The sequence below is a fragment of the Siniperca chuatsi genome, linkage group LG18 (genome assembly GCF_020085105.1).
Source record: "Siniperca chuatsi isolate FFG_IHB_CAS linkage group LG18, ASM2008510v1, whole genome shotgun sequence".
Lineage (NCBI taxonomy): Eukaryota > Metazoa > Chordata > Actinopteri > Centrarchiformes > Sinipercidae > Siniperca > Siniperca chuatsi.
Window position 1 is genome coordinate 10294757 of NC_058059.1, and position 11209 is coordinate 10305965.

At 40.8% G+C, this 11209-nt stretch overlaps 1 protein-coding gene across 2 annotated transcripts in view; it reads right to left on the bottom strand.

Moving 5' to 3' along the window:
- The window catches only part of znf462 (zinc finger protein 462), a 52940-nt gene extending 46048 nt beyond the window's left edge, over positions 1–6892 (bottom strand). For both annotated transcript variants that reach the window (XM_044173637.1, XM_044173636.1), the window contains exon 1: positions 6023–6892. The gene's annotated coding sequence lies outside the window, so the exon portion shown is untranslated. The remainder of the gene's footprint in view (positions 1–6022) is intronic.
- Between the last annotated feature and the right edge of the window lie 4317 nt (positions 6893–11209).

Consider the following 11209-nt stretch of genomic DNA (forward strand, 5'->3'; position numbering starts at 1 on the left):
AAAGCATAAAAGATAAAACTTGGGACAACCCTCAACAACATGATTAAATATTCCATCCACAAATGATTAAGTGCACAATTTAATTAATACCCTTAGGCGTGATTATTTTTGCAATTTTATATGGGAAGGAATAGGTAGATATATTTGGTTTTCTCAAGAGGTTTCTTCCCTCGAGCTTGAAGAGAAAAATTCTCAGAAAAAGAATTCTATCAAGTACTGTACACAAGTAGGCTACAGCAACAAAAAAAAAGCTGCACACACAATACATAAGTCTAAACCATACATGATCATAGTCAGACATATGAGGCTGACAATACGCTTCATGCAGATGTCCTAAAACTTTAAGACACTGGTTCATGGGCTAAATAAACACCACTGAAGAGTCGGGAAAGTGAAGGATGTCCAAGGACAGATCTTGGAGTGAAACCAGGAAGTGTTTTTCCACAAAGACAATTACTCCAGGAAACCATACATTCCACGCAGCCTTGTAGTCCATCTCTCCTAGGAAACCATCTCCTGACGTAAATCAATCTGCTGCTGTCTCAAATAAATATACCATATACGGATAGCTGGTAACAAACACAGACTAAGGTCAGCTCTAGAGGTGCCACAATCCAATCCAATAATTGAGTAAAGTATGTGATTTGTATGATGTGACTATGATGTGACTTCCTCCTCAATCTGAGCAAAACCGTCTTCTCTCATCGCATCTCAATCAAAACTCTAAAACCTTGATTTCATTCCTGTTTTCCTTTTATCTATTAAAATGCTTTCAGCAGTATCTAATTCCACCAATTCACCAAAAAAGAAAAAAAAAGATTACAAGAAAAGGCTGTGCGATACACTGAAAGGTTTCTTGTAAGTGGTGTTCAGTGGATAACTGCCAGAAAACGCTGCAATGCTGACTTCCTTGTAAGCCTGACATGGCAGTTACTACAGTTACAGGGAGTGGGTGAGGTTACAAGCTAGTCAGGATGGGGTATTTCAGAGTGACCAAAAGAGAGCACGGGAAGCAATAAAAAAAAGAGCCGAAAAGTCAAACTCTGGTTTCCTTGCAGAAATGTTGGAAGATAGACAATTTGGACAGCTTTTTTGAAGCTACTGGTAAGTTTATCTAAGAAGAGAAGAGGTGAGGTTCCTCTCCAGGTTCACCAAACCGACGTCTTGAGGCAACAAGTTTGAGAAGGGAAAGATGAGAGACCCATCAATATTAACTTACCACTGAGACCTCCTTTCCAAGCTCTTAAATATTTAATCGTCCTTGGACAGCTCTGTTGCTTCGTAGGCCGAGCCAGTGTGGATCCCTTCTACAAGAACACTCCTGTTCCTGCTCAATGAAGGCCTTGTCCGGTGGCACCACACTGCCCAAGGAACGGGCGTCTCCAAAGAATTCAGGATTTTTTCCACCACAGGCAGCTTGAAGCTGACAGAGTTGGTTCACTGTGTCTTATTAGAGTAGGGCATGAATCCTGAATTCAGGCTGGAAACCTGAGTATGCCGTGATGACTTAATTTATCTCACTGGACAAACTGTCACACTGGCACAGCCACTTTACACTTGAAATCTTTATTTTCTATAAAACTAACCCCCTATATGCTTAACATAAGTGTGCTGAAAAGACAGACACAACTGTGAGCTATACAGAGCTACAAGCATTTTTCTTTCCAGGAGGGGAATGGTGACGTTTGAACTGTTGATGTTCTGATGGAAAGCAGAGAGGAGGAACCAGTTTTGCAGTGGCACGACGTGGCAACTGACAACAGAAACTGGAATGACACCTCTAGCAAGCCACTTCCTTGTTCCATTTAAACTCTGACATGATGTTGCTTTTCAGTTTTTTTTTTCAAATAGGCCTATATCTAGTTATACAGCATTTAATTATTCAAAGGATCCTGCCAGGTTTTCACTGTAACAATGCCACACTTTCCAATCTAATTCAAATATCAAAATCAAGAAAGAAACGTGTTTATGGAGTGAGGAAGGTCACATAAAATGGAAGAGAAAGTAGTGAGGTTTTTGCTTTGCTGTAATGACTATAGTGTTTTGGATCTGGGGCCTGTGTGTTTCAGCACACTTACAAGTGTAGCAGCAGGGCCAGGCTGCATCTCATGAGCCATGCATCATGTCAAGAAAGCACTCACTGGAGCATTTCAATTTGCTTTTGTGCGTCTCCCTGGCCTTCTTCACTGCCCCAGGTAGAGAAGAATGGAGGAGTGCATCACCCAATGTGAGTGAGTGAATGAGAGGGGGGAAGCAGTGTGTGTGTGTGTGTGTGTGTGTGTGTGTGTGCAAGAGACACAGAAAGAGTATCAGAGTGAGTGATGAGCTTCACAACCACTTCCTTCCAGCATTCAAACCATCACAGAAGTCTCTCTTGTTTAATCCTCTGTCCTCTCTGTCAAGCTTTTTTAAGCATAATCCTGAAATACCTTGCAAAAATCCAGTTATATAATTTTTTTTCTAAAAGTATCTGCCATAGTTCACTTCTGCCCTGTCACCTTAAAGCTGAACTGCAGCGACAATGTGTGTTAAATATTTTATGCGGAGGTAAAAAGTCAACCAGTTTGATTTGGATAGCCTTTGTAGCACTCCAAACATGATACAAATATGTAGTCAGGCACACATTTGGACCATAAAATCACAATTAAAGCTACAAGGGTCTACATAAAAAATTAAGTTTAGATGTTTTGTGTTCTGACAGTATCTTATAGCATGTTGCAAGATACTATGTTATCTGTTTAATAAATCATTGCTGTGTAAATATATTATAAATGGAGTATATTTAACAAATTACAAAAACTTTATAAATATGAAGCTACTAGAGGAAGGACTGGATAAACCCGCTTGGGGCGCCTATTGAGCCCCCCAATCACATATTGCCCCAATGCTTTTGCCTAAAGTCCCAGAAGCCAACCAGTGTTTCTATGCTGGAATACAACCCAGACCCCTGTGTGTCAGTTAGGCTAGTTTGTGATAAATTGATTAAACGCAAATTGGTTCAATTCAAGTCAACATATTCATATGTCTTGTTTTGTCTTATTAACAGTCTAAAATATCCAATATATTCAATTTACTAACATACTATGACAAAGAAAAGCAAGGGTTTACAGTTATATCAGTTTACAATTAAAAAAACAGATATAAATAGCAAATCCTCACATTGGAGAAACTGGAAGCAGAAAAAAGTTTCTTATTTTTGCTTGAATGATGACTGAAATGATAAATCGATTGTCAAAATTGATTCACTTTCTGACAATCGAAGTGCCGATTAATCGACTAATCATTCAAGCATTACAATTTAGACACAGGCCCTCTATAAGACAGGTCATCAAGCTTGGGTAAAAATGCAGGAACCACCTTAGGGCCCTGAGCTTTTCAGTTTTTAATTTACTTTAGTGGTGTATATTACCAGACAAATGTGTAATTAATCAAATTACAGCAAAGTAATTGCCACAGAGAATCTGGGGCCCCTCTACAGTTGCCCACTTTGTCCTGTTAGCGATCCAGCCTTAGTTCACTATAACACAAACTAGTGGAAATGCCATTTCTGCCACAGCGAAAGCAAACAGCCCTGACCCACACGACCTTAGCTGGTGAGCTGAACTGAAAACCTGAGCACACAGATTAGCTGCTAGTGTAGCATGAATAAGCTTAACAACTGATAAAGAGTCAAGAATGTGTTGAAGACTTGTGAAAGTTACTACAGGAGCTCTAAGTGCAAAGAGACAGCACACACAGTGTCAGTATCCCCGAGACAATCTGTGTAGACTCATAAAAAAAAAAGAAAAAAGAAGGAAACATCACAATCACATCCAGAGTTAAATCACTGGGCTCATTTGCAGAACACCCACCATCCACCAGACTACATCCACTGCACCCGTCTGCGAGACAAATGTGTCGACCGCAGCAGATTCCTGCCTGGCCGTTCTCCTTGAGAACCTGCTTGCCCTGCCACGCCAGGGAGAAGGAGCATCGCCACCATTTTGATTGCTCTTCTCAGCCCCAGCATTGTTGCAGCACAGTGTGTCAAGCTCACAGTCTCCTTGTCAGCAAGATTTCACACAGTGGCCAGGGGAACTGCAGAGCGTAGCACAGCCACACACACACACACACACACACACACACACACACACACACACACTACAGCTTGCAAACACACCTCCTTCACTCTCCAGACAGGCTGGTCAACCGACACTTTAAGATATAATGTGTGAAAAGTCAACTAGGGCTGGACTGTGGACGTACAGTGCATTACAGTATACAGTAGAGTGTGTTAGTAGATGACCAACAACCTCATCCATTAGTCCAAATAACTTTTAAAGTCATTTAATATACTTGAAAATAAATAAGTACTATCTTGCAATAACTGGCACATGTGCCGCCAAATAAACAGATGGGGGGGGGGGTCCACTAGTCCCTCTGTAAATAATTAGTCTATAAATCAGAACTATTTACTTTTGAATTTAGAGCCATCACAGACTATGTAGATAACAGATACAAAGTATGTCCAAAAACTCGTCCAAAACAAAAGCAGAGAATCATCTTGAGAACTTCCTTACAGAAACTATCTGCACAAGCCATTACTTCTCTCTCACACACACACACACAGAAGAGAGAGAGTGTGTGTGTGTGTGTGGTGAGACCACTTTGTTGAACATTAACTACCTGCATGTTCAAAACGCTGCATTATTCAGGATTAAAATTCCCATCTCATTCACGTGTCCCTCAGCCAATCACAATCCCAAACACTGTAGGTCTACTGTCCAAAGGTGTCACCTGCAAATCTTTAAAAATCCCACATAGTTACAAGCCAAAATTGTGTGTAATCGTGTAAATGAAAGCAGCAAGTTCATGGAGTTAAAACACTGTAGTTAACCTTGAAAGCCCCCACTAAAGGATCTAACCTCACTTACTTTTCAGAGTTCTTCTGCTTCCTCTAGCAGACTAAACTTCCGAGCTGAAAACGCAGAAAAAAGCAGCAGAAGAAGAGGAAGCAGAAGAAGAAGAGGTTGTGGCCGATTATTTTTTGAACACAACCTTTGTTCTGGCGTGAGGGATCCTGCCTGTCTGACTCCAGGGCTCTCCTTGGAGACTCATCTGCTTTCCTCCATTTTATGCTGAAGCCCTTACTAGTATGACATACCTGACTTGAGACCAGTGACAGCAAATAGGCATCCAAAACATTGCAGGGGACAAGCGGGTAACAATGTAGCAATAAGCACAAAAACAAAACATTAGAATAAAAATATATCAAAGCCACGCTGCGTTTACATTCATATCACCACCATCAAGAGATGTCTCGCTCCAACCCTGTGGAGAACCGACTCAAAATCGCCATCAGATATGGTTTCTTTTTTTAAATTGAGAAGAGCGGGGGAGGAGGGGGAGCACATAAAACCTCCTCACACTGGACATGGCTTTCATAGTGAGTGTGTGTGTGTGACTGGACCAGCGGCTATGCCAGCTCCTCTGTGTCGCTAATGGAGGCTGGTTGGGAGAGGAGAGCAATCCGTGCAATGGCTTCTCCATGAAGCTAACGCGCAACAACACGCACGGCCGGAGAGGGGACGCACAGCCGGGGCCAGTAATTCCCCTGACCAGACATGTCAGAATAACAAAACACTCCGCTCCGGTGCTGCTGAAACACGTAGGCGACCCCTCTCTACACCGCCGCGTCCATTTCCTTGTGTCACTTTGACAACAAACCGACAGGCGACATAGCGAGGAAGCGGTAGGTTGGTTAGGATATTAACTGGGAAGCGAGAAGACCCACTTGACTTTGGCTGCATGGGTGCCAGCCGGAGCGCCCACCCGACTAAAATCTCGCCCCGGCTTCCTCTCACAAGTCGGCTGGACCTGGACTAAACGGAGAACAGAGGGGGGTCAGCTCTTTCCAGGTCATTCACGAGGCGCTCTCCAAATTATATCCCATGATCTACCATACCGACGTTCTCGCAGACCTTGAAAGCCCAGCCGAAATCTTGGCGAAACTGGAAATATAGTGCAAGAGGGTTAAACTCACTGGTACAATCTTCTCCTCAAGCGATCCTCCCAAAAGTTGTCCTCGTATTTCATGCGTGCGCCCGGTCGGTCTAATGGATGATCGCCATCTTTCCTGCTTCTCCTTTGCTGCAGCTGCAGATGACCTGAGATCCGTCTGTCTCTGAATAATGAGCAACCACACAGACAAGGAAGACAATCTGCAAAGCAGGCTACACAAAGAAGTTTGGGAGACTAGCAAGCACCAGAGGGTGCACAAGAGTTTACGATGAGACGAGGGAGCATCAGCAGGATGGACAACGTCTATGTCTGAGAAGCTCATCCTTCATCTAGACTGAAGTCAGATAGCCTGCAAAGCCTTATCAGTGGCTCAGACCACCACCAGATACATGCGGGCACTGTGAATTTTATATAGGCTTTCCATACTGTGTCTGCCACGTCATGGGGTTATCTGTAGTTCACTTTGGTGGTGATGATGCTGCTTCACACTTCAACCAGAGACAACAAGATAGACAGACATATAGATAGGTAGATTTGTTAATACAGAGTTGACACACATCCCAATTTTATAAAATAAATATATCAAAATACATGAATAATAAAATATATAATTTCTTTCTTAAACACTGCCTCCAACCAATGATCACTCCCCCAAAGGTTTATCATCTTTAATCAAATAAAATCAAAACAATAAACATTTTACATAAGAGTGTTAATTAAGTCTCTCCTTCATTCAGAAAAAAAAACAGGGTGATGTGTTGCAGTATGCTGTCATTACTGTAAAGTAGACATGCTGCTGTTGCTGCAGGCTGCTGCTCTGCTCTGTCCACCAGCTGCTAACAAAGGGGGAGCCCAAGACAAAAGGTGCAGGGTCCTGCTATGTCAGTGTAAGGATGGGGTGGGTGGGTGTGGGGTTGAGCGCCAAGAAGGGGCAAGCAAAGGAGGGTGGGCAGTGAGGAGAAGAGTCTACCTTGCATGACTGAGCGACTATAATGTCATCTGAGAACATTTATCAGCCTCGATGGCTTTTGTTGAAAATAATTTCACTTGTTACGCTTAGAATGTTGTACTTAAATATATTTAGACTATTTACACACTATAAGTGTTCTTGTCATATCACTGTGAGATATTTTAGATATGATGACAATTTCATGAGCAATGTAGACTTCAGAGTTCTTATGTCATTAGCCCTCATCTTCATACACTCAAATTATCTTACGAGATTTAACTACACTGCATGATGTTATTTTTTTCTATAACTGACTGATAAAAGTCAAGAAGTAAAACACTGAACATTATCTACCCCTGGGTCTAGAACGTATTTTTGTTGTCTTGCAGAATTATTTTTTAATACCTATTCATAGTCATTACTGTGATATGTGTGTGTGAGTGAAATGCATTGTGTTTTTATTTTGTCTTTTGCATACGGTAGATGGCAATAACAACATCTGCCCTGATTATAACAAAAGCATGTGAACTGTTCTGCACAGTTTTTTTTTCAATTAAACAGCAAGTTTTGATTTATATTCAACAAAAAAGTTGCTTGAATCCCAGAAACGTTGTTTTTTTTACCCGATAATCCTGACTGGGACATTCAAACACCTGACAAACCTCGGCCACAAATCTTGTGAGCGGGTTTGCTAGTGATTGTTCGCTGATTTACAGCAGAGACACAGAGAGGAATTAAATTTGTGTAAGATACAGACGTAGTTAATCATGTTTGACAAGTGTTAGTGTTGCCTCTTGCGAGGTTTGGTTATGAATTATGGATTGTGGAATACATATTTTTTTGTGGAATTTAATAGAAAGCTTCAGATGAGAAATTACATTCAGTCAGTCTTTGTATCACGAACCTGCTATCCGTGTCACCAGTGCTAATACAGGGCTAGGTTCTCCACAATGCTGTTAAACAGTGTGATACAAACTGTCTAAAATATGTGGCACCTTGGGATCTGAATCATGTGAGAATATGAAATATATAATGTGCTGTTAAGCATAAGGTGACAGATGGAAACAGGAATGAGCCTTTTTTAAGTGCAGGTTCATAGTGCCAGTTCTCCTGTTGCAGTGACGTACATAGCCCCATGTCTTTCCCAAACACTGTGGTAAGTGATCACTTGGCCCAAAAATGATTTCCTCCTCCTTCAGGGTTACCTCTGATGCCCTTTTATTCATTATAATGAATAAAAGGGCATGCTTTGTTTTGTTTTTTACTGAGCATCTTCAAAAGAAAATTAAAAACATACAAAAAAATACCTGTAATATTTATGCCAATAACATTTTTGATGTCTCAACAGATCTTTGAAGGACTGTCTCTGGAGGAACGACGTGTGAAATGCACACACACCCATGCAGACACACACACACTGTGTTGACAGTGCGTCCTGTAGGTGCCAGGTAGCAGCCGGGGGTTTATCATGCTGCTTGGACATATGGCTGCTGCGGCAAATCTGATTAATATGGGATGGCCAGGAGTCCAGCGTACAGACTGCACCAGGACATCCCCACTGGTCCGGCCTCCCCCGCACACCGTGCCAGGCCTCCATCCAGCACTGCTAAAAACAGACCAGGCGTCAGGGATTCAGATGGTCTACGCGGAGGGAGAGCGGGAGGGGGGGCTGTACAGATTTAGAAGGTGGCCAATGACTTTTTGGATACATTAATATTAATATATCTCACTGGGAAAATCTTATTTCTTCTTTAAAAATAAGCATCTTCAGTTAGTTATTTCTTTGGGTTTTTTGCAAATAAAAATGAGAAAAATCTTGACCCTCTGTACTGCATACTCTCCTGTATGCTGGTGAGAACTCAAATGCACCTCCTTGAAAAGTTCCCAAGACAGGTAATTGAGACGCAGTCGAGTCCTGTATGGGTCAGCAAACATTAGAGGTCTACTGTGTGCCAGTGGAGAGGGGACAGAGGAGATACGAGGAGATAAAGTGATTGCTGCCCTGATAGTGTGAGTTTTCATTTCAACTATCTTCAACTACAAGTCTGATAGTGCTGCATGTTGTCTGTTGAGTTTTTTTAAGTCTCTTTTACTTCTCCTCTTCATAAAATACAGACAACCCCATGCATACACAATGAACACATACAGTAAACATACTTATTAACTGTATGTGCCAGTTCATTTCTGAGGTGGTTTTTATATTCTCAAGTAAGACAGACAGTAGAATCAAGGGATTTCGACATGTCTTCTTAATTGAAATGGATTTTTTTATGAGATTATGATGAAAGAAAGGGCAATACATGTGATTGTTTCTTTCATTAGTATCTACACCATCTCCCCACAATAGCTTTTTCTTCAAAAATTACACTGCAGCTACTGTATGAGGGATCACTTGAATTACAAAACACAAGTATAAGAATGTGCATAAAATGGAAATATAACCAGCCGCTGCTGCCTGCGAGGACTTTTAGACGGAGATGTTACATCCAGCAAATTGTCATTGCACGTGCCTAAATGGAGAAATGATCATGAATTATTAATGCTTCAATTACTATTTCATTTAAGATAAGCCCTTTAACTCGTCAGAAATGTTTCATAAATGTCTTCATGTTTTTAGGATTAACAGAAATGGTTGCTCAGGCGTCTGCACTTTCAAACTGCACTTTCAAACTGTCTTGGATCTGGCCTTTTGTATGTGAAATTTGCATGTTTGCTTGTTCTGCTTGTGTTCACATGGCTTTCCTCTGTGTGCTCAACTGACTGCCAACAGTTCAAAGATGCAAATCAGATGAATTTGAGGCCCTAAGTTGCCAAAAGGTGTGTATATGTTTGTCTGTGTTTACCTGGCACACTGGTGACCTGTATGGCGTGTTTCCCTGATGTCTTCTCAATGCATGTGGGTCCAGCTCCCCATGACTCTGAACAGGAATATGCAAATACAGGCAATGAAAAGAACAATAATCTGTAAAGATGTTCTGCAAAAACTAATGACAAGACTTTTGAGCAGTATCTGAGGCGTCTAAAAAAACCTATTCAGTCATTCAGGTGTGTCTGAGCCTTTATTTCGTTGGATTTCATGTAGTTTCAAGTCATTATTTCCTCCAAATCAAAATACAACAGGCAGTACAACCATTATGCTGCAGTTACAGTACATATCAAAAATACTGCTGTGTAATCTGAATGCAATTTTCAGCAGTCAAAACTTAAAATGCTCTTTTGAATGAGAGCACTTTATATATTTTGTGGAACACAACAATTTGTGATGGCAGACAAAGCAAGGGACTGAGAGTGAGCATTTCATTTTTACTTTAAAGATTTAAAAACGCTGCTGTTTCCTTTAAAATGTGAATCCTCAAAATGTTCCTTATCACCGTATTTTCAGGGCATCTTTAAGTTATTAAGCAAAAATTGGAAAGGAACACATGTATTGTTTTATCAGAAGACAACAATATTTTTTTACATTACAGTTCTTTTCCACTGACCTTCAACAAAAAAATGATAAAAGTGAAATATACAAAATATGCATTTTTACATAGTACAAACAGTAACTAACAAGTGTAAAGCCATTCATTCACATACACATAAAGGTAGATAAAAGTCATTTTAACATTTTAACCTTTGTAGATACAGTTTGTAAGAAACTCCCTGTCAAAGGAATGGCCCAAACATGTCAAAAACCAGCATGGCTTTAGGCTGCTAGCAAATTGCTGCCCAGTGATTTGCATAACATTTCCACAGCTCATTTGACTATGATATTCCAATCTGTAGATGTTGTCGCTGGATGTATCACCTTTCTAAAAGGCTGAGGGATTGCTCTGCCACTCCTGTTTATTCCTCGTCTCCCTCATGGCTGACTGGCTGTGACTGCTTCTCTGTTGCTGATGTTGTGTAGGAGCGAAAATAAAAGACAGTAATATTAGCTAATGTTAGTGCCATCTCACTACTGGCTCTGAATTTTATAATTAAATCACTTAGGGGCATACTCTTCCACATCATGCTGGAATACGCTAATATTTAATTTAACAAGACTAAGAGTCTAACATTTGCTATGTAGCACTAAACACAAAATACAGCTTGGGCTGATGGGAATGTCATTAGTTAGGTATTTGGTCATGAACCAAAGTATAGAACAAATAAAATTTTTTGACCTGATGTTGGTGCTAAATGGATAACCAAAGTTATTACAATTCATCCAGAGGGGGACAGATTTCATAGGAATCTATCCAGTAGTTGTCTAGACATTTCACTCAAAACCACAAA